The following is a 24,293-nucleotide window of genomic DNA, read 5'->3' on the forward strand; positions in this document are numbered from 1 at the left end:
AGTTTGCAGCTGGCAGCTGAGCCCTTGGGAGTGTTTACTCCAGAAGAACAACATTCAGAGCTTTTATTAAATCATTTTTGATGCTTTGACCACAGAGCTGGGCCCATCCCACTGGCTTTTTTTTTTCCCTCCAACATTGCTTGCATGTTTCCACCTGTTATGCTATGAAAACGATGAGAAAACAGTGTGTTTTCTTATGAGATTTTTCTTTTGAGAAAACATGGGAACGGGTCCCACGCTGCCTCAGCCAGAGGAGAACAGGCAGAGAACACGGCAGAGATTGGAGCCAGCACCCTGGGAACCCACAGAAAAGCATCCAGAGATGCACGGCTGCAAGCTCCCTTGTTGCTGATTTTTCCCTTAGCGCTCACTCTAGGGTTTTACAAGGAAAACAGTGATACTGAGGATAAGATACCACTAGCTATTGCCATTACTGAATGATCCACCTACATAGAATTATAGAATTGAGTTGGAAGGGACTTTCAAAGTCCAGCTCCTCTACACTGACCCAAGCACGAGCAGACGAGCAGTGCCTAGACGAATCCAGGTTATTAAACCATAGGAGGTGATTATTGCTACTGCATCCCTCATATGGCAGCACCCAAAGCTGAGGCCCTTGATTGCATTGGGTTGCACAAGCACCTCGGAAGACATTTCCTGACAACTCACATGGAGGGAAGACCGCTGGAGCAAAGCCTGCTGTCATTTATAGTGTGACAGCACAAAAGAGGTCTGGAGGACTTCATCCCTCGTTGCTCCCAAACAGGGCAGCCAATAGAGCTGCAATGCTCAGGAACATATCTAATGTGTCTGAGTGGGCTTTCGTACAGGTTAAAGGAGGATCATCATCCTGGGGAAAACCCAGGCTGCCAAGCAAAGCCACCCTAGAGGACGTTTCCATTCCAAGGTTATGCCAAAGGGTCCACAAAAAGATTGATGTTTAAAAACAGCCCACGGCATGCATTGGGTTTGTCTACTTTTTTAAAGCTGCATTCTACATCTGTGATCAGTAGAGAAAACGTATGGATTCCTCCAGGCATTTCTGGGGGAAACCTGGCACGTGGTTCTTGGAGCGCATCAAGCTCCATCTGTCTGAAGACAGAACCTTGCTTTGCTAAACCACACCACGGGCTTCTTTCTCAACCTTCTCCCTGAGGCTGCCACTTGCTGTCTGGGAGAAGCCAGACCAGGGGATCTCAGCTCCTTGATGCCCCCCACCTGATGCTCATCTTGGCTGTTCTTTGTCCCAAAACCTGTCCCCAGCTGTGTGTTATCCAGCCCTGCAGCCCACCAGATGGTGCTCTCGGTATTGACTACATGCAACTTCTGCTTCTGCTGAGAAACTCCAGCACAGGTAGGTGTGGAGACATGCCCTGAAGGGAAACAGATTTTGAGGTTTTCCCACAGCACCAGACAAATCACATCACTTTGTCCTAGGCGTAACACTGTCCTCCTTGGGACAAGTTTCTTGAGCTTCTCTGCAGTGACACTGCGAGGCTGAGAGAGTTCTGTGGGCCTTGGTAGTTCTGCTTGGTAGAGATATCAAACATCTTCTATTAGAGTGTAAATTTCTAATAGTGAGAGGTTGTGTGCAGCTGTTGAGGATCTCCATCACCAGAGGTGATCAGCTCACACATACACTCCACCAGTGGTGAGTCTGAGGGCTGGAATAACAAAATGAGATCCCTTTCTACCTTAGTTTCTCCCTCATTTTCTACTGGAGGAAGGTCCTACTGCTCCCGTGCCCTATGCAAACTGAGATGGCCAGAGTTATATCAAGTCTGTAGAAGCAGGCTGCAGTAACAGGGCTGATCCTGTTGTTTTCCTTCCTTTGCAAGGCTCTCTTAAACTTCTCCCTAATAAAACTTGGGGCAAAGGGGAGCATTTAATGTGCAGTTAAATAAAAAACACAAAAGTGTGCCACGCTGGCCGACTTCCTAAAAACTAAGTGCAGTGAAATAAAACCTCAGGAACAGGAGCCACGAGAAGAACTGGCAGCTAGCTCTGTGGTCTCTGTTTCTTACCAGTAAGGTATTTTTATCAGGGATAAGCAGGAAAAGGGAGATCATTAAAGGCAGCCTGTGCTGGTATGCAGGAGCACTCTGGCCATTTACGCCCGTAATGAGTTCTGCTGCCTCTGAGCAGAGCACGGGTAATAACAGGTCATAAAGAGGGTTTACCACCCGAATTGCCAGTCTCTGAAGGTTACTAAAAGCCCGTTCGAATGAGCGTGGTCAAATCAGCCTGACTGTTGTGAAACCTCTGCTTTCTTAATGGCTTAGTGGAAAACTCAGTTTTTCCATTCAATGAAAGGGGAGAAAACTGGGAGTGGAGCAAATAGAGCAAACCCAGTATCCAGTCTGGCTGAAATCTCTTGAATTTATCTGAAATCTGATGCTGCCATTTGTTTGCTTTGTCCCATCAGCTCGCTGACTGCCTATAAAACTTCTCTGCTTTATAAAAAAGATGCACATAATGCATCTCCACATTGGAAAGGGTTAATTATACCCATTTTACTCTCAAAGAAGCACAGAGAAGGTGAGCAATGCCTTACAAACGAAAAAAAAAGTCTCCATTATCTACACGGGGGGCCCCTCTGCACAGCCCATACAGCAGGTACAACATCCCCTCTGCCTAATCACAATGCTGTCATCACCCTGCTCTCTCTGAGTGCAGGGCTGAGGGTCACATAGGGCCCAAAAGGTTTGGTCAAGCGCTGGCACAGCTGCCCAGAAGGGTGGTAGAGTCACCATCCCTGGAGGTGTTCCAGATCTGTGGAGATGTGGCACTGAGGGATGTAAGCAGTGGGCATGGTGGGGTGAGCTGAGCTTGGACTTGGGGATCTGCGAGGTCTTTTCCAACCAGAATGATTCTGTGATTCCATTATTCTTGCTGTGGTTTTGGTGCTGTGTTTCCCAACAGGATACAGAGCACGTCCCCAACAAAGCCAAGGCAGCCCATCTCTGCTTTGCTTCAGAGTGGGGCCCCAGGAACAGAGTGGCTAAATGCCAGCGATGCAATCACTCAGGTGTGACACGTACAAAGTTCTTTGAAGATGAGTTAATAGCTTTAAGCAACACAAAGTCTGCTTGGAGCAATTTCCAGTCCTGCACATTACTTAAGCACATCCAATGGTGCCCAAGCATTTAGACAACCTCTGCAGCATCCCCTGGTGTTGCTGGTGCAGGGCAGGCTGTGCTCCTCTACTCATTTTATTCAAGAACTGTTTCACCTTCTGGAGAGCAAAAAAAAACAAAAGAAATCCATCTACTGCACATGCCTCTTCATTTACAGCCCCAAAGAAAAAAAAAAAAAAAAGAGTTAAAAAATAAAAAAAAGCTGTGTTTCTATTGTTCCTCTTGCCCTTTGATTTCTCTCCATTTTCCTTGCCTTTGTGTGTGTGGGAATGCGCATTTGTGGGAACGTGCAAGAAGTTCTAATGTTTTCTGCAGTTGTTTAGTGGGTCCCCTTCTGAAGCCTTATGGACCACCAAGGGCTGAGAAACAGGGATGGAAGATCCAGAGAGATAGTTTGTGCAAATCCAGTGTCGTCCTTTTGAAGTCCTCAGGGCTTCCACGGCAGCCAGAAGTAATTAGTGAGAGAAAAGGGCTGTAAGAGCCATGCTGGCTTGCAGTCAGCAGTTCCTGCTGACTTTGAATAAAGCAGAGCTGAGCCAACGCTGAGCACTGCTGGAATTACGACACCAAACGTCCAACCTATTTATGGAGTGGCTGCAGAGCTTGGGGATGGCTCTCTGCAGCAGGACTCGTGCTGCTGAGCTCACACCACTTTGCTGCCTCTCTGCAAATGCCAAAATATACCCAGCATTCAGGTGCTGTGGCTGAACTTATCGCCCTGTCACACCTGTGCTACCTTCCCCTTCATTCAGGGGCAGCTGTAGGATCTGCTTCCCTTAACAGAGCGAGTTGAAGGAAGAGCAGCAGCATGGTTACAAGCATGAGGAATAATGAGAATTTCAATTGAGAATTCTCCATCCCCACCTCCTGCCCCAAGAAGGGAACGTTCCCAGCACCAGATCCTTAACTCTGCACATAGCCTAGGAAGAGGCAAACAGATGGGACAGTCTGTGGGGCAAAAAATCCCTAGTGCTAAAACAGTTTTGCAGCAGTGATTCACACAAAATCATTTGACTTGCAGGACAATTTTGATTTTGAGAGAGTTGGACAGTAAACCTTCCAAAATTTGAAACCAAGAACTTTACTGCAGCTCTCTCACATTGGTTAGTTCAGCCTTCCCTTTCGTTCTGGCACTCACACTCCACATCACTTTACATGGCATCGCAGGGCAAAAAGAAAGCAAGTACTTTCAAATGGGATACAGGCACTATGAAGCAACAGCAAGTAATAAAGAAGGAAAATTAACTCACCCTTTCTGATGACCAGTAGCAGCTCAAGAGAAGCACGATCCCTATGCAGAGAAACTCTGCTCTCTCCACTGCTAACCCTTAAATGAGGGTGATTTTTGACACTCAGGTGTACTGCTTGCAGCTGAGCTCCCTGGATTAGCCATGCCTCCTCACCTGGTGCTCAATCATTGGTTCAGGCATGAGCTGGCAATTCCACTGCAGGCGTTGAGCCTGAAACACCAGAAGGTCCAGTTCAAAAAGGTCACTTCCACATCTCTGACTCCTCACCAGAACTCAGTGGAAAAAGAAGAAGTTTGACTTTTTGTCCTGATCTGGAAGAAAACCAAACAAACACATGCACAAAAGAGTTAGAAAGTCTAATTCCATGTGATGGGAATCTGACTTTCTGGATGGCTTTCACTGCTGTCAAGAAGAAGGGTGGCTGGCTGGGAGAGCTCATAAAAGCTTTGAAAATCATTACAAAAGCCCTAAGCTGGCAACACACCCGCCTATCCTTGCATTGACTGCCAATATCTTGTGGATGGGATTTTTGGGGGTCCCCTCAAAGAATTGAATAGACAGCTCCCATGACGCCTGATGTCTCCAGTTCTGCTTTTGAAGAGTCCTATGTTTTTTTCATTCCCCTTCTGATAACTAGCGTGGGCCCCCCGCTCACGGGAAGCATTGCTAATGTGCCACCTCCCACCAAGAGAAGCGAGGAGCAGGGGAAAAAAAGCACACGTAGATGTTAAAACAAGGAAATGGAATGTCTACAAGCTGCTTGGAGAGTTCACTCCTAACTCAACTATCCCTATTTGCTATTGAAAGTGGTGATTTAGCTATTTATGGCACTGTAAGCAATCACTCCTGGTTTCCACTTGGCCTCAGATGGATTGTTGGCCCATAGGTCTCACGCTGTACTCAAGCAACAGAAATGAAAGAGGGAACATAGAAGTGAATGGATCTTTTGGGATGGCCACATCTGGTCCCCATGTGTAAGCCCAGCTTGGTGGGAAGCCCGCTGACAGAGAAGAGTTGCACGCTGTGGTTCTAGACAAGCTTCCTCATGCAAATGTGCAATATTTATACACACACCTAATTTTTTACATCCATGTATATGTATCCACAGATGGATATTGAGCAGGTCTGCTCTGACATGTGTCTTTCCCACCTGTGTTTTTTGTTTTTTTTCCAGCCATCTCTCCCTCAATAGATAGGGCCACCAGTTCTGAGTCCATTTTTTAAGGCCACTTGAATGTTGACACCCTCTTTCTCAGACTGGAAGATTCTCTTCCTCCTCCCCTCTAGCAGGGTTGGTGTCTTCTTTCCTTAGCGCCCCAGGACCCCAACTGTGACTGAGCAAATTAGGCTGCTGGGATGTTATGGCTAATCAGCAGGACATCTTTAACCTATTACTGGTTTGGACAGCAAGCAAAATAAGCAGGAACAGAACCAACTTGCCTCCTCACTCCAAACATTCATCTCCCAAGGACCCACGCTTGATGCGATATCAAGGAGAGAGTGAGTTTTGGATGCTGCTGGGACTGAGGTATGCTTGGACAGGATAAACCAGAGCACGAAATGAGCACTTGAAGGAGTATTTTCATGTGGTGAGCTCTTAGATTTGCAAGTTGCAAGGCCAAAAGGGAGCCACATGTTTCTGAAAATCGGGATTTCTGCAGCAGCACCGGGGAAGCAGAATAAAGCCCTCATTTCCCTCCTGGCTCTCATGATGGAGGTGGGGGTCTGATGCCCCTGCACCCCTCCGAGCCCCCTGTCCTCATGAGACCTTCTTTGTGGACTCACCCAGTGACCCCTGCCTCATGGAGAATTAATTTCCCCACCGTGCAAAGGCACACATAGAAGCCCATAAACAGGCCCCAAGCTAGCAATTACATTTGGAATTGCACATCAAGCATGGAGCCAAGTGATCCCAAGTGATGGAGCAGTCTTCAGCCCCCAGGGCAGCTGATTCAAGAGCTATTTACGCTCATGCTATCAAAGGCATTTCATCTTGTCCCTCTGTTCTCAGTGTGCTGTGGCTTGGGATGCTTCCACCCTCCCCAAGAAGGGAACCCCCCAGTACAGCACGAGAAGATGGCAGAAACATCACCGTGGGCTCACATTTCCCTACTGCTACTTGAACAGCTGAGTATTTGCCACTGAAGATCATCTTCCACTACGATGATCATAAGCATGGCCAAGTTTTGAATATTGGCATCAGAAGTTCCCAAGTACTGCAGAAAAAGGAGAAAAATCCCAAATCTGACTAAAAACAGAACCAAGTCGCTGACCCAAAGGCATGCTGTTCAATGAAAGTATTGCATTTTCTTCTCTTTAGATCACGCCACGACTCTTGCAGCGGGGGGGAATTTCTGTGGCTAAAAATGATAATGAGAACCAGGGTCTGAGCAAATGGCCCTGTTCTTGGAGGATGGTGTTTGCACATGCTCTGGGTGCAGCAGGCTTCTTTGCCAGTCGCTGAGAAGCGGGCTTTGTTCACACACAGGTTGCTTTGCATTCCCAAAGAACACATGCAACGTTTGCCACTCTCACCTGAATTTGACTCAGTGGAAGGCAGAAGCAATAGGATTATGTATAGGATCTGAGACGTGAAGATTTCCCCTGCTCCATTCTACACAAGCTGCAAACCCTTTCCCCTTAGCAAACTGAGCAAGCCTTAATTACTCCCATAATTCTGCCTTCAAGGGACGAGCCAGCCACATTAATCAGATCATGAGAGCAATTGCTCTGAGCATCATACTCCCAAACACAAAGGCCAGGGTATGATCTGAAAAAATAAACCTAAAATGCTATTTGGATTATATCAACGTGCAGGAAAACAAAGGAAAAATTACCCCAGAGCTTTCTCTCCCAAGCTAGTCTCCAGCTTTGGGTTTTATGTGACTGTCTGCATACAGTCCCATTATTTACCCTCCATTCTCATCCCCTATCTCTGTAACAAGGACCTTTGCCAAATAGTACTTCCATCTAGGATGTCAGGAAGGCATTCAAAGATACAGTGCATTCAAATAAGGATTGGAAATCATTTCCTTGCAGGAAGGAGCTATCCCTTCTTGCCTTCTCCTCCTTTTGATTATTCTTCTCAGATTAGAGATAGTCAGGAAATTACATGGTGTTGAGAAAAATAAAAGAGAAAATAAAAGAAAGAGAAACGTTAAGGAAAAGGAAATTTTTTTCATTTCCTGCCAAAAATAATCCCACAACTTCTGGGGGGTTTCAGACGCCTGGTTATATTCCTTTTTTCTTTCAGTAATGAAGACGGATGGCTGGCGACGGTGGAACTACCAAAGGCCAACATTTGCCTTGAGTAGATCCCAGCCACAAGTGAGAAGATGCAACTTGGCCCCATGTATTTATGACTGGGGGAAAGAGAGCTTTCCAAAGAATGGAGATGGAACGTAGCTGAGTTATCTGCTTCTAATATTAGATTAACCTCAGGATTGGAATGATGTGGTAAAAGTACGTTCATCACAATGATTTATGCTTAGCTTTTGTAAGAGGATATTATATGACAGGCTATACCACGCTTAGTTTAACTCCACCTGAATGGTCTTTGCATTGTCTATTTCCTGCAGTTTATATATATTTACAGATGCCTATGATATTGGTATCAGTATGGAAATAGCCAATACAGCCTGCAAGTACACCTATATATACATGCATATACGTACATGAGGGCTTTTTTGTACCGAAGTGGAGTAAAATCAAGTCAACTGCCTGCTTCTGCAGACCAGCCTTCCATCACCGCCTATAATACTCTGCAGCCATCTAAATCTGCCCCTAGATGCCACCCAGATCCTCTTCCCCCAACTTTCTGATCAACTTTCCTAGCTTCACCTCTTGCAGCTGTACTCCACTTGAAAAATACAGAGCCCAAAGCTGTGACATTGCTTCTGCTTTGTGCTTTTGTGCTACAAACCCCTCGGTCCCATAGAAGAGCAGTGCCCTATCACACAGCATTGATGTGCTTATCTAAAGCCCATGAATGAGTAATCCCACCCGTTGTGACTTTGGTAATGGGTCCTTGGCATTTTTCTGTAGAAGAAACAATAACAGCTGCGTGATCATTGCGATATTAAGACCCACCTGAAGGGTGGTCAGAGTTGATATGGGGATGCAGCTGCATTGAGGGGGCTGGATGAGGGCTCCAGTAGGACATTTCACTGTAGTTTGTATCTGGGGAAGGACAACAACACAGAGACTACAGGGAGAGTCTTTTTTACCAGGCCAGCAAGTGCCTGCAATACCAGGAGGAGTAAGAGGGACAGGTTTCACAGTAGGGCTGCAAAAAAGCTCTTAAATCCTCACTATCCTTTTTTTGCGGGGCGAGATTTCCCCCACTCACTTCATTTTCTCACTGCTTCCAAGAAAGGGCTGTAAGATTGTCATGGGCTTGGTAAGGCCACAAGATGTTGTGATGGGCTGTGACGGGGCTGCTGTCTCCTGTGATCCTGATGCTAACCAGGCTCGGTGGACACAAGCTCTCAGTAGTCTATAAATCATTCCACTGGCACGATGTTGTGTAGCTCAGCATGGCATAACATCACATCTCTATCCCACCTCCCTTCCTCAACCCACTGTTTCCAAACCTACTGCCCCATTCCACTGCTCCACCAACATCTCTTAAGGAGCTCCTGTGGACTCACATTAAATATCTCTCCATGGGGAGTACTCATTAGTCAGCTGCCGTGATACAGATCTTAGAGCAACAACCAATAAAGCTTCAGCATGCAGGCATCTGGAACAAGCCACAGAAAACCCATCTCTCATCCCTAATCTAAGTAGCTTCAGACTGGGGATGCTGCCGACACAAGGCACTGGTTTGTTTTCTTTTCTTATGGCAGAAGATCAAAACAAAGCCGAGAGCGTGGCAGAGTCCTCAAGGTCAGCAGGGGAATAGGCAGGGATCAAAGCAGCATCATTAGCAGAGTAAGGCAGCACACGCCAGCTTATGCATCCCAAATGGAACAACTCAACCTGGTTAGCCCCTCTGCCTCCATGGAGAGGAGCCCCAAGCTGCTCTTCTCCTGGCTATCATGCCTAGTAATCACCACTGCCAGAGCTGATACTGCAGATTGGGTTGGAGCTTCAGCTTGGAGGACATTGCATTAACTCGCCTGCTCATTTGCATAAAGCATATATCCACTTAAAAGCTGTAAGCTGGACATTCATGCCATGGAAGCACTGAAAAGGATGACAGGGCCTCTGGCATTGTCATAGAATCATAGAATCACCAAGGTTGGAAAAGACCTCTAAGATCATCCAGTCCAACCGTTTACCTTTCATCAGCAGTTCTCACTGAACTACGTCCCTCGGTACAACATCTAAAGGTCATGTTGGGGTGCAGAGAAAAGGCTGACCAAAGATCCCTGTTTTCCCACTGCTGGGACCCTTAGGACACCTTCATGGTGCCCATCGCAGCCCCATGGCTGGACATTCAGGGAGGGGACATGGAGGGGACTTCAGTTTCACAAACAGAATGGGCTTGGCAACCCTTCAGAAGGAATAAGTGCTATTTAGACTGACATTTTTCCCCCCTGAAAACTGAAAAACACTAAGTTAATAAAAGAGAGCTGAACTGGCATGCTTCTCTTGGGGTTGCCTCATCTCCCTAAGCCTCCCACTCTGCAGTGAAATAGAAATCTGCACTCCTGCTCACACTGGAGCCTTTAGGCTTTCCTGCAGCACAATAGTATAAACCAAACAGACTAAAGTTCTGGACAGAGGAGAGAATAAATTGGATCCCTCCAAAGCTAAATACTGCCTTGTGGAAACTTGCAGGGCTGTAAGCCTCTCGCAGTTCATCACTCTAGAGCAAATAAGCTAGTGGTCTCCATCCCACAGCAGGCAAGCATCCAACATTCAGACGCTCCATCCCTGCACGATGGTGGTCATAGGACATCCTAGCAGTATCTGCTGGATGGGGAGAGCATCCAGATACAAGGCATGTACACAAGCCCTTGCTCATCCCCAAAGAAGAACGGAGAAGATCAGTCCTGTTTCAGTGGCGCACAGCAGCCCACAGCATGATGAAGATGGTGCCCTGGGTTCCTGCCAGCCATCCTTCTGACAAAATACCAGTGTTGTGTTTGTTGTTTTTTAAAAAAGGTGGAACAGAGCTTCTCAGAAGAGGATGTGTTAAAAATTGAGGACCAAGTTGATGCTGCATCCATTTGGACTTCATCCTTGGATCAGATGTGCCACACAATGAGTCAAGGTTCAGCACATCAGGCAAGGCACCAACCCCTAGGCTGGTGCTGCCAACACTACTTGGCCCAAGCTGTAGATGGCTGCTAAAACCACTACATCCACCCACGAGCAGCCACTGAATGGCTGGAGCCATTTTTCCAAACTGTCACAAATGTATTTCTCAGTGCATGGGGATTTCCGTAACTTTTCACGCATATGGAGATTTTATTTTTCCCTTCTTTTTCAATTACATGTTTCATTAACCGCCTGCACCTCCTGATTTGCTGCTGACTAGCTGAGGCTTTCAGACTCGAGAAATGAAGAAGGAAATAAAGCAATGATCTATTACCATTTACAGCTGCCACGGGATGCCACAAAACTTAATCAGCTGTTTGTAAAATGCATTCAGTAGCAAGGGGAAAAAAAAGCTGGAAAAAGCAGCGATCCCTTGCTGAAGATAATTCCCACCCAATCTCCCCCTCGATTCTCTTTCAAAGAAATGCCTAGGGAAGTGGAAGTGCTTACAGTGTGCTCTGCTGATGACAGATTACTGAGGAAGCATGGTCTGCGATGGGCTTTCAGCTGGCTGCAGAAGTCCTCCCTGGTCAGCTCTGCAAAGTGCAGGTGGGTTTAGTCAGTACTCCTGTTTTCTCCAAATTTCAGTTAGAGTTTGCCTCTGTAAAACAGGCTGGAGAAAGCGATGCCTGTAGAGGTGTTTCCCAGTGAAGAGCAAGCACCTCCACATCCAGCCCTAACCCCCTGGGTCAGCATGCTCATCACCATGGCTCCTCCCATGGGGTTGTGGGGACAAAACCATCGGACCCTCTTCTGACAAGACAAATCCAATAAAACTGCTGACCTGAAGCAAATCCTGCCGGGACTGACAGCTCCACACAGCTTTTCCTCAAAAGGAAAGACAGCAGGCAGATAGATGTAGGCCTCTGATAGATAGGTGTGGGCCCCTTCCAGCTCTTCCCCATTGAACTGTGCAAGCAGCAAGCACCGCTGCCACAGCAGCTTTAGAGGAATTTGGCTGGTCCCACACTTACACGTTCCTCCTCATAATACCTCTCCACTCCCCAAGTCAGCCCACGTTAATTGTATACAACATCTTAAAGACCACCCAGTTTGCGCTGTAAAGCATTCAGTGATGGATAAAAATAACAATTGCATTGAGAGAGGCCAAGTTCCATGCCAAAAAGATTAGCAGTGGGAAAATTCCTCCTTTTGGGAGCTTTGCAGCCAAGGCCCAGCCCTTAGGGTTCATGACCGGCAGCAGGCCTCACGTACATTTAACAGCTATTGGTAAAATCTGGGAAGAAGCCTAATTCTGGTGACTTCCACTAAATCTTGCCTTTGTCCTGATTCATAAAAGAGAGTCATCAGATCACTCATCCTGGCGGGACGATAGGCAACCAGCACTGAGTTTCATTTATCAGGGACGTTATGGGTGGTGGTACAGGAGGGATGTACAAACGGCAGAAACAGCTTTCTCTTCTACTCGCTAAAAAAGAAAGGAAACAAAGCAAAACAAAGCAGAAAACGTTGAGGATGTTAGAGAAGAAGGAAGGATCACCTGATTTGTTTGTCAAATAGACTTCCACTGGACATTTCCAAGGAAAGGACAGATGGACGCCTCAATATGTCAATGAATACCACACTGCGTAATGAAGAGTCACGGAAAGGACAAGAGCCTAACTATGAACTGCAGAGAAAAATGTTCCTCTGAGGCAAAGGGAAAACACTGACCAACCTCAAGTTTTTTTAGATCCGCAAAAAAGCAAGGAAGGAACAAGTAGGCCTGAGATGTTTGCTAGACACAAGAGATTCAGCCCATCACTGTGCTGATAGATCTTGCTCTACTATGCAGAAAAGCTACCATGGTCCGCTGCCTAAAATGGTGAATTAGAAACCTCTGCTTACTTGGAAATTTTAGAAATCTTTTTAAAATGTTTTTCTTCTCCAGGAATCCCTGAGCCCAGTCTCTTCTGAGAAGACCTATTTGAAATAGCTGTGCTAATGTTTGCAGTTTGAGTGACCCTTTTAGTACAGAAGTGAAAGATGTGCATTTGTGAAACCAGCAAGAATTAACGATGTATGAATCAGCTCGGTTACTAAAACAGTAAATCAGTAAAGTCCCAAAAGCTTCCAGTCAGCATAGCCCCATTCACAAGCAGTAGGGTCTTGCAGAACTGCTGGGTGAGGAAGTCACCATATAGTCTCCATGCATGCACGAACTATTTATGGCTTTTTGTCTGTTTTCTCCCTTTCCCCATCTCCAGCCAGCTTGTGACCACTGCTAAGATGAAGCCTGTCTATAAACTACCAACCAGGATACAGACTGACCAGACACTGTGTTTAACAGGCAGCACTGGCAGCTTGGACACCTAATGAGGGAATGGGAACTGGAAGAGCACATAACGGTAATATTTAAAGACCAAAATCATTTATCTGAATCTCGCTCTGCCAGGATCCTGGTGAATATTCTTCCAAGCCAGTTAAGAATAGCATGGGATAACAACTGCAAACAGACAGCCATGACGAAAAAAGGATGCTAAAAACCTTCAGAATTAATTAACAAGTTCCAGCCCTTCAAGGCTTTTTTTCTAAGAGCCTTCAAGCCTGGTTTTGATTGAATTATTTAACCACGGAGCCTGTTAGTCCCTAGCAAACACCCCCAAATAAATACGGCTGCTTCTTTGAGCTTGACATCATTTGGATCCTGCATATGGGATTTGGTGATGGTGCCACCCAGCCAGATGTTTCCAGTGCTTTCTGAGAGAAATGCACCTCTCCTTTTATTGGACACCATGGCAAGAGAGCCCACGTGGAATGTAAACTCTGTGTGCAGAGATATATGTTTTCTCTCACTGTTTATAAACACACAGAGCCCAGTTCTTCCTCCACTGGGGTTATATGAACCCAGAATTTATTAACGTTGGAGAACGTGTTCCTGATTTACACTGAAGTAAGAGAGCAAATTGTTTGCAGGAGAAAAAATAGGTCAGCAAGCAATCGCTGCTTCTACATACAGATCTGAATACACATGCAGCACAATACTCAGATCAGCTGCAACAAACAAACTCGCCTCAAAGCACATAACAGCAAACCAGAGACTCCAATGGGAAGATAGGGAAAGGTTGCCTCGTCCTTACCAGTGGGAAGGGAGATTGCTCAGTGAAAAATGCCCTTGGTGACATCTCATTTTGGCATCTGCCTTGACATCCCTGGGCCAGACCTTACATTTTCTTTCCCAAAAGAGCAGAGCCAGGCTTTTACAGACTATACAGCCATAGATCCACCAAGGTGGTGCCAGCTTCTCACCCAGCTTCTTGCTCCTCTGTGGGTCAGAGTTCTTTCTCTTCCACTTCTCCTGCCATGACGCTTGGCCTTGTGCTGCTCCATCCCTTTTGCTGCCCTGTAGGAACACAGGCCAGCCATAAGAGACAATAAAGTCAGGTTGGTGTGTGAGCCTATTTTCTCCCACCCAAATGCCATCCCAGCCTTCGATCCCTGCTAAAACATAGAATGGCTTAGGTTGGAAGAGACCTCAAAGATCATTTCGTCCCAACATCCCTGCCATGGACTGGGTTTCCAACCATTAGATCAAGCACTGGATCAGATTGCTCAGGGCCCTGAACACCTCCAGGGATGGGGCACTCACAGCTCCTTGGGCATCAGGGCCAGGGCCTCACCACCCTCTCGTATTTTAACATCAAAAATTTGTGATACTTGCAAGGCTAAGCTCTAATAGAGATGCATTTTCTCACCCCAGCACTGCTGTTATAGTTGAACCAACCATACACTCACACAAGAGCAAAGCACTGTATGTATACATCTGCTTACCCACACATATATTTATAGATGTACACATACACATCAGGAGGGGACACATAAATATCTATAGTACACAAATGAGCAGTTTCAGGAAGCTACAAGACACAAGGAAGGATTTTGTTTAGAAAGCAGTTTCCCCCTTCCTCCCTGCCAGGCGAGATCTCTAACATCTGCTCCTCCAGCCAAGCCAAAGGGGAGGTGAGTGCCAAACAGAAGCCACACAGAGAGGACACGCTTTGATGGGATGATCCCTTGATTTCAGATGGTTGAAGAGCATCACCAATCTATCTGGAAACACCAGGCTAGGGACAGGCTCACTGCCAAGAGAGGAAAATGGATGTGACCAAGTGACCAAGATGGGATGATTTGACCAGGGGCATGTCTCAGCAACTGGAGTAACCCAGCATCCCAGTGTGCAGCATCTGGTGCTGCATGGCAGGGAAAAGGGATGGCCAGCAGCCAGAGGAAGAGAGATTAGATTAATGGAGGTGGGTACGTGTTACACCCTGCAAAGCACAGAGCTATCGGAGTTTGACTTCCAGCCCAACCACTCCCTTGGGAGATTAGATCCTCATGACTGCAGGAAAAGATCGATATCAAACATCTTCCCCTGCTCTGGCATATTCCTTTGGGAAGGCAGTGCCAAGCCACATGGAAGCACACCCTTCCTCCACATCAAGCCATGCGTGACAGCCCTCAGCACTGCAACGACTGCTCAGATACCCCTGCTGGAGCTGAGCAGCAATCTGAACTGTGAATCATACATACTTAACAAATTCCTATTGTAAAAAGTCTAGCAGTTGTACTTACACTGGGCTTCTGCAGAATGAGAAACATGTGCCATTTTCATAGGAATCAATTCCCACAAGGCCTCCTTCTTCCTTCCATTACCCCAAAGAAGGAAGTTTGACCAAGCACGATACTTGGAGCTTTCTGTTTCTGTTCCAGGCTGCTTGGAGGCAGAGGTGGAGGGATAAACACAACATCTGTATTTATGGCACCCCTCTGTAGCTGACTCTACTGATCCTAGCCCGAGACCCACCTTCCTTTCAACCCAAGAGCATCATCACAACGAACTCACATTGGCTGGCCTGTTAAGAGGTACAGACCAGAAGGTTATTTAAACAACATGGTAGCTTCTGTCACAACCATTTTGCCTGTAAGACTGTTTTTTCTCTACCACTTTTATAGATTTCCACACAAGAGCCTAAAGGAGAGAGAGAAATTACACTGGGATGTGTCCTAAGACTTAGGCATAAAGTATATACACCAGAAACAGGGTGGATGCTGCAATCTGGAGGGTTTTTTGTTTGTTTCTTTGCTGTATATTTGCTCTCATAAACTAGCCAGCCTAAAGTGAAGTATCTGGGGTGAGAGCCATGCTCAGGGATACTGCAAAACACCCCACAGAGGTGGTGAGAGCATACCTGCTGTGAAAGCTGAAAGGTTCTGAAGGAGAATTTCTCCAGCTTAAAAAGCATAAAATCAAAATCCTTCCCCAGATGATTTCCACTTTGTTTAAGGGGGAAGGTCATTTTGAAAAAAGTTAAGTATTTCTGTTGGAAAACTTGAATAGCCAAGCCATGGGAGTCTGTTAAATTCACTTCCTGCAGCCATCAGGAAAAGGTGAAACTGAAATACTCCATCCAGGAAAGCCCCTTGGGAAAAGAAAACCTACGTGTTCACTGCTGATCTTCCTCCCCTTTCTTCTTGGAGAGGAGGGGGCCCTCTATATACACTCTCATCCAAAAGGGAAGCAGAGTCCCTTCTCTAACCAGCTCCACTTGACACCAGTTTGCACACCCACGCGCAAAGCCCTTTCGCTGCCAACACATTAAATCCATTCAACCCTCATTCTGTGCCATGTGAAGAGCTCTTCCTCTGCATCCAGCCATCCAACAGAGACTGCACATGCAGCTAGACAATTTTTCCCAGTTTGATTGGAGTGGCACTCCCATTCAAACCCTCTGACAACCAGCAGAGAGGAAAAGCAATCCAGAACAGCCTGATGATTAGTTCCTTCCACGCTTAGGAAAAGCCCTTAGGAGGTTCAGCAGAGAGCTATACACTTGGCCACCAGAGACATTCCCCATGCTTTGAGCATCATATGCAAGATTTTGGGGTGTTATTCCATGGGATGAAAGAAACGTCACCATCTGTATGCATGGTAGTTCAACAATAAATCTGTTTCTAGACGGGCTGAAGGTGGAGCTGGATGCATTCCTGTTCTGATCAAACTTCAGCTTGTAACTTCAAAAGGCTTTTCATTAAACCCAGCCACACAAGGTGGAGGGGTGTGGGTTTCACTGGAAGGGATTTGGGATGGCCAGGAGAGGTGTGGCTGAGCAGCTCAGCCTTCCTTGTCTCTCAGCACTGGGGGAAGAACCTGTGTTTTTGTGAAACTGAGCACTGCTTGGCTGCTATTGACATAAATCTGCCTTTAAGCCACATGTTGTGAAGAATACCCCAAAGCTCAACATGCTGGTCCAGGTGCTTATGGCTGCAAGCCCAAGGCAGAGAGGCCTCACATTGCCTAATCCCAAAAAACAGGAATAGAAGGGCAAGAATCACAGTGGGAAGGAGGCTGAGTGAGAGAAATGACCAGGGACAGATGTGGGCTTAGAAGGGCTTGCCCCAAGCAGGCTCCTGTGTGGCTGTGGCATGACAGGAGGCCATTTGTGGTGGCCCTCTCTCTGGGCCGAGGGACACACTCTGTGGGTCCTACTCTGGGTCTGCTCCCATTGGAAGCAGGCAGGAATTCTGCCAACGATGTGAGTAGCAACAGGTTCCAGAGATGGGAGCTGTTTTAACTCAAGCACCCAGCAGAAAAGCATTTGGTGTTTTTGTTGGATGCCTCTTTGCCAGGTTAGTGAGTTAAATCAGAGTCCAAGAAGCACTGAAGCCAGCATTAGGTAAACAGAGGGAGAGCAGGATAGAGCAAGGCTGATAAAATGGGGAAATCTCCACTTTGTTAAAGCAGAGATTGCCTCCAGCTGCCTCCCAGCCCCAAGTACTGGGAACTTGGAAGGAGCAGTGGAGAGGGAAGCCACGCATGAGTTGAGATGAAAATTGGATGTTATCTACAATATTTCTGTGTGTTGTAGGGTACATTTCCATGCAGACCATCCAGCAAGGATGACATGAATTGTTCGAACCACTGGCGAAAGTGAGAACAGACAAAATTCTCAGTGTTTTGCCATGGAAGTGTTGGGAGATTGGAGAACACGTGTGCAGTTGATCATCCCAGTGCAGAGTGGCAAGAAACAGCTAGCAGCTACTGAAATCACCAGCCAGTAAATCATAGATTCAAGGAATAGCTTGGGTTGGAAGTGACCTCAAAGATCATCCAGTTCCAAGCCCTGCTGTGGGCAGGACTGCCAACCTCTAGACCAAGCAGGAGATCAGGCCCCATCCAACCCAGCCCTCAACACCTCCAGGGATGGGGTATTACACTACTCTGTGCTTATTAAGGTGATCAGGATCAAATGAGGTGAGACCGTAACTTGAAGAGACTTGAAGTGCCACATAAGAAAGAACATCATTGCTGGGGAAACTGAGGCATGGGAAGCAACTACGACTTGCTGCTGCACATCCTGCTGCCTGTGGCAGAGAATCCATCTCTCCAGAGCAATTCAGCCCAATCTGAGACCCACAGGCCCCACTGTGGGTCCATCTCCTACAGTTTTCTACAGTGGCAGCCCATGGGAGAGCTCCAAAAGGGCTGCTGGAGATTGAGCCATGAGAATTTCTCTTTGCCATAATCTTCCGCAGGGAGGATTTGCTGGATTTTGCAATCTCTGCAAAGCTCAGAGAGGCTCAAAGCTTACTTTACACTTGTAAGCTACAGGAGATATGATTAAGAGGAGGAAAGAGTAGTACTTAGAGAGCTTTTTCTTACCCTTTGACACAGGAGATGTGACATAGCTATTTCAGCTCCCAAAATCCAACTGCATCCAGGAGAAAGGTGAAAAGCTAAACATCTCCTCCCTTGGTAGGAAGATACACAGCTTGGGAATTCCTGTTTATAAAACTGCAATCAGCACAAGTGCAAATTAGGCAGAATCAGTCAAGTGTAGGAAATTGCTATCAGAATATCTGATATCAGAAATAGCAATTTAAAACCGCTCTGGTTGCTGAGCTTTCATAAAGTCTTCCCAAGACCGCATTTCTATGCTGCATGTCACCACGGAAGACACCCGAGATGCAGTGAATTCCTCCCTCCCCCTTCTCCCCCAGTTAATTTGAATTATGCCACAAAACAGATGTGCTCTCTGGTGCACAGAGAACCTTCTTCTTCAATTTCGTGTCGCATCAGCTCTTATTATTCCCTCTCTTTGTCTGAAGTGACATAACGAGTCGTGACACCCTCGTATATCATCAAGAGACACGGTAGCAACTACACTCAAGTTGGGAAGAGTAGTTTTATATATACATATGTGTCTATATGTCTACTGTCTTGATGGGAGAAGGTGTGTGTGTGGTAGGAGATCCTTCTGCATAGCAAGGCTGACACAAGGCATCAGCACCAATTAAGACCTCACAACGGAGCAGCATGCAGGACTGAGGGTGAAATTAACTGGCGAATCGTATGGAATTTCACCCTCTGGGCTCAGTTCCCAACTTGTGGGAAACAATGCAGATTTGATCTGAAGCTTGGAAAGGAGGAAGAAATCATTAGAAATGCCCAGCCTAGCCTCTTGTGTTAGAGCAGGTTGTGCTTTTCACCCAGAAATTCCTACATCGAGTCCAACAGCAAAAGGCTTGAGAGGAAACCACTGCCGTATGACAGACAGAAACTTAGCAAAAGCTGACAAAAAAGGCACAAGATCCTTTGGACATCTATGCTGATGGTCTATTCTCTCTGATCTTCACAAAACATTAACCTAGTACCCATTTTCTGCCTTCAGACCCTGTCACTGGTTGGCTCTTTTTCCACTGGGTTGCAGACATCGTTAGACACGTTGGGGATATACAACCACGACCACAAGAAATATGTCCTTCAGCACGACTGAATGTTGTTCTCCCAGCATTCAACCAGTTCTCCTCTACAAGAGCCCCTGGAGCCTGCCCAGAAGCCCATCTCTCTCCATTGCTGCTGTTACCCCAACTTGAACTTACCCCAAGCATACAGCAGTTCATCTGCACACCCACACCGCAGCGATGCACAGGGATATGGCCATGGCTCCCATCTCTTTAGGAAAGCTGCTGTACAAAGAGCTTAGTGCTGAGCTGTAAGGTAAATTTTCCAGATGTGAGCCATTCTCTGCATCAAATACAGGGGGAAAAGTCTGATTTTACAGCGCTTCTGGCAAGGGAATGCAGAGAATGTGTTGTAAACACTCCTGCCGTCAAATAGGTGGTAAATTGAGCCATGCATGTTTGAAACACTGTACTTTGAAGAACCAGTGGGAACAATTTGGAGTTTTGAGCTCTTTCATTCAAATTGTCTTTTCTATCCCTTTTTTTTTTTTTTTTAATTTAAGATGATGTGGAAATTTTTCTCTCCTTTGCAGTGCCTCCCCTGGAGGTGCTCAAGAAACGTTTAGATGTTGTACAGAGGAACTGGGTTAGTGGGAAATATTGGTGGTAGGTGACCGGTTGGACTGGATGATCTTGGAGGGCTCTTCCAACCTTGGTGATTCTATGCTGCTCACTCCTAGGAAGGCAAGGAGAACTAGCTGGCAAGAAGCAATCTGCAGTGACATTTTGCCATCGCCACTCTCCATTGCTGCACTGGCAGCCTGCTCACAAGCAAAAGAGAACTGAAATGCAGCACCAGAGGCCATTTCTGAGTCCTTGGCACCACTGGAATAAGCCTCTTGGGTCATACCATTTGTTAGGCACACAGTCTGAGTTAGGTTTTGAAATCAAGGACCCCTGCTGCCTCTAGGAAATCACAGCCCTGCGGTGCCGAGGGGCTGCCCCTTCTGTCAGATGGACAGGGGTGTTTTCCCACCTTCAAAAGATCTCTATCCATAACCAAGCAAACAAACAAACAAACCCACCAGCAACCTTTCATTCCTCTAGAGAAAATATTTCAAGTCTCTCAGATAAAAGAGCCAAGCCTGACAAGGCATTTCATGTGCTTTTCATGAATTTTTGCAGGAGGTGGTTTCTGGACTGACTTAAGGAATGCACTTAGCATGCTGTTTCCCATATATAAAACCCTGAATTAGCATTTCTCCCTACGATTCTCAGTGTGATTCTGCTATGCACAGAGTATCACAGGATAAGCAAAACCCCATAAAAAGTCTCTCATAAAACCGTCCAGCGCTTGGTTTTGTTTTGTTGATCCCCTGACTTCATCGATTGTTCCGTCTGCTGATAGGAACAAAGTCTCCTCCACGATGCTTTTATGCAGGCAGTGCTTATCAAGGATGTCTGAGCATGCACACACATCAGGGCTCTGTCTCCCTGCATCTGATGCCTCGGAGGCCTTGTGCAACCAAAACCAGCCACATCTCCGTGGCTTTCCAAGACAGAAGCAGGACAGGTGACTGTAAGAGCAGATGGGTCATTCAGTTCTCTCTTGAACAGTATCTGGAGATGCTCTCTTTGCTGGATGTCAGGGGATCCCTTCTGACCCTACAGCAAGCAGCTAGAGCACGGGCAAGGCAGCATTAACAAGAGAAACATAAGCATTTTGTGCTTTTATGGGAGGCCCAAGAATGTCTGGGAGTTGATGGTCAGGGCCGATCCAATTATTCCTTAAAAGCACTCTAATGTGAAGCTGGCTCGGTTCCCTTCGGTACCTGGCGTCTAATTTATGGGGTAATGTTTCTTTAAGACTGGCATTAAAGAGCAGAAGTAACAATCTTGGGTTAAGAAGGTTAGGCATTATGTCCAGATTAGTATTATCAGATGACCCGAAGCAGGGGTTATATTAAAAAAAAAAAGCCTTAATTAAAAAATACAGGTCAGAACCAGTTTAAGCTCCAAACCTCCGGTTATGCTCACTAATTAGAAGGCTTGGACGCATGCCTCAGAGTGATGGATGAGCTCTATCTGCCTCGTGGCATCACACGAAGAGATGGGACGTGGCTCCCCAGGCGCAGGTCTTGGGCTTCATTTAAATCCAACTTTCTTTTTTCTCTGCAAGCAGAAATACCTGAATTGCATGAGCGGAGCGATTCCAAGCAAGAAACACGTGTGAAACCCCAGTTCCAGCACAACTTCTCATGACTATCAACCAGACTAAAGGAGATCATGGAATCATATAATGGTTCGGGTTGGAAGAGATCTTAAAACCCACCCAGTTCCAACCCTCTGCCATGAGCTGGGTGCCTCCCACCAGATCAGGCTGCCCAGGGCCCATTCAACCTGGTCTTGAGAGCCTCCATGGGGCACCCACACTTCTCCAGGCCAGTTGAGATGCCAAAAAACAGATCATGCATTCCATAAGAAGACTGTTTGGGAAAAAAAAAAATGTACCCACACACAAACCTACTCTTTTTTCTTTTTTTCCCACCACATCCAATTTCATCCCAGTGAAAATTTAAATAATTTGCATGTTTCATTTGTGTGCCTCCTCCCTTGCATGAAGATTGAGTCATGGAGTTGCCAAGGTTAGAGAAGCTAAGATCACCCAGTGCAACTGTGTACCTACCACTAATATTTCCCATTAAACCATGTCCCTCAGTACAACATCTTAATGTTTCCTGAACACCTTTAGGGACGGTGACTCCACCATCTCTCTCCTGGGCAGCCCATAGAGGTTCTGCTTGGTTCTGCTTTGCCTTTGGAAAAGCAAATTGGTAACCTGACAGAGAAACAGCACAGGGGAAAAGAGTGTTCTAATTCAGAGAAAAGCACTGTTCCTTAGTTTGATAGGTTTTTCAGGACAGTGGGAAAGGGAACAGTCACAGAAACAGGTAACTGATATTAGCTCTTTTTCCCTTCAAGGACATTATCATAGAATCACAGAATGGCCAGGGATGGAAGGGACCTCAAGGATCACGAATCTCCAACCCCTCTGCCACATGCAGGGCCACCAACCTCCCCATTTAATACCAGCCCAGGCTGCCCAGGGCCCCATCCAACCTGGCCTTGAACACCTCCAGGGATGGAGCATCCACAGCCTCTCCGGGCAGCTGTTCCAGCACCTCACCACTCTCTCTGTAAAGAATTTCCCCCTGACATCCAATTGCTGTCCTTTCCCTTTATTTAAACACTGAACAAACAGCTGCCAAAGCCCACATGGTGAGGCCTCTCATTCCCTTCTGAACTGGTGTGAGGAATAGGTTAGGTGGTCTCCCACCTAATCCCACCACCTTGCCAATCCAAGCAGAAGAGGGACAGCAGCCCACCCCTGTTAGGTACAGCCCTGGGGGGCACCAGGTGACCAAACCCAAACCCATTGTGCCCATTGCCCTCACTGGTACAGATTGCCCAGAGGGTGGGAGGTGTTCAAAGCCAAGTTGGATGGGGCAATGGGCAACCAGCAACCTGATGCAGGCAACTAGCCCATAGCAGGGACTGGAACTAGATGATCTTTAAGGTCCCTTCCAACCCAAGCCATTCTGTGAACGCAAGGAACAATTTGACTAACAGCTCCTGCATCCAACAGCGGTGGCAGAAACAAACCCCCCACCGAGATGAACGGCGCAGCACCACGAGATCCAGAGGGCAAAGGACATCACCACGGGCAGCAATTTGTACAGCCCCGTGCACGGTACTGAGCACTGATCAGAGCCACGCGGTCTCAGGCCTGACAGATATTACATTTCCCTGTAATCCTCGCTCCTTTGTAATGGCAACGCGCTCCAGCCCATGCCTGGGGAGCTCTGTGATGCGTGACGGAGGGGGAATGCTGTTTGGTGGGAGCTGCTGACAGCTGAGTACTCCGCAACCGGGCGAGCTAGCACAGTTGTTGGCTCCTGGAAAACACAGAGAGAGAAACAAAGAGGCACGGCGCGTCTTGGGAGCGACATCGGGTGCTGAAGCCTTCCCTGCTGCAGAGCAGGCAGAGGCTCTCCTCCAACTGAGATTTATGACGAGAGAGCACGTCTCTCCTAGGAAGCCTGCGGGGTTTCTGGTTCTCATCTCTTCCTCCCTGCAGCTGCCACATCGCTCAGCTCCGCAAACGGCATAAATCAGCGGGAGCGGCGAGGAGATGAAAGCGTAAATAGGCCGTCAGAGCAGTTACTGACACTACAGGGCAAATTCTGCCCTGACAGACACTCTGCAATCCTCCATTCATTGCGAGGGATGTGGGATGGGCGTCTGTCAAGGGGAAAGCCATCCGGATGTGGGTCCATCCACAGCGGGTCAAACCAACGGGTGCCTGCAGGTCGGGTCCTTAGGCTGGAGGATGCTTCGCTGCTTTGCTCCAGCTGAGGTTTTTGGTTTTAATAGTTTCCCAGTACTTTATCACCATAAATCCAGTGCCCGCCCATCGATCTCAGGGATTTGTGTGCCAGCAGAACCTGAGCAGGGCAGTGGAGGCTGCAGGAGGATGGAGCACAGAGAGCCTCATGCGATGGAGGATGGGGAAAGCCAAGCGAGGAGCACGGAGCCCTTTCATTCAGAACTCAGCTTTGATACCTGCGCTTAGATATCTGGAGTATCTTACAGTCTTCTGTTCTTGACTTGTGGGTGAGAAGCCCGTCTTTTTATGTGCGAGGAGGAAAAAAGTCTTTCTAAGGCACCTCTTCAAAAGCTGTGAACTCAAAGGAAAGGACCCACACGTACTCCAGGATCTTAAAGACTGCTCCTGACTGAAGGGTGGGGAGACTGGGAGGGTCCCCAAGAGGAAGCAGCTCCCAGGGCTTTGCAGTTTGGCTTCAGCTCACTGCAAGCTCCAATGAAAATAAAAAAAATCAGTCGTAACAGGAACTGATCAGAAATAACCGTGAATATCCATATTTTCTTCTGGAGG

The 24,293-nt window shown here is 47.0% G+C and overlaps 2 long non-coding RNA genes across 8 annotated transcripts in view; both read right to left on the reverse strand.

Moving 5' to 3' along the window:
* LOC125697235 (uncharacterized) overlaps positions 1-11,191 on the reverse strand; it is a 46,280-nt gene extending 35,089 nt beyond the window's left edge. For 6 of the 7 annotated variants that reach the window (XR_007378738.1, XR_007378735.1, XR_007378736.1 and 3 more), the window contains exon 1: positions 4,388-4,514. This is a non-coding gene — a long non-coding RNA (uncharacterized LOC125697235). Of the gene's footprint in view, positions 1-4,387; positions 4,515-4,540; positions 4,699-11,104 lie in introns of those variants that run through there. The other variant, XR_007378734.1, reaches the window with a different exon arrangement.
* Positions 11,192-11,973: 782 nt separating this feature from the next.
* Positions 11,974-24,293, reverse strand: part of LOC125697237 (uncharacterized) — a 31,103-nt gene continuing 18,783 nt past the window's right edge. The window contains exons 10-13 of the long non-coding RNA XR_007378741.1: positions 19,535-19,645; positions 18,315-18,446; positions 13,904-13,997; positions 11,974-12,083 (exon numbers count right to left, since the gene is read on the reverse strand). This is a non-coding gene — a long non-coding RNA (uncharacterized LOC125697237). The remainder of the gene's footprint in view (positions 12,084-13,903; positions 13,998-18,314; positions 18,447-19,534; positions 19,646-24,293) is intronic.

The sequence above is a fragment of the Lagopus muta genome, chromosome 8 (assembly GCF_023343835.1).
Source record: "Lagopus muta isolate bLagMut1 chromosome 8, bLagMut1 primary, whole genome shotgun sequence".
Taxonomy (NCBI): domain Eukaryota; kingdom Metazoa; phylum Chordata; class Aves; order Galliformes; family Phasianidae; genus Lagopus; species Lagopus muta.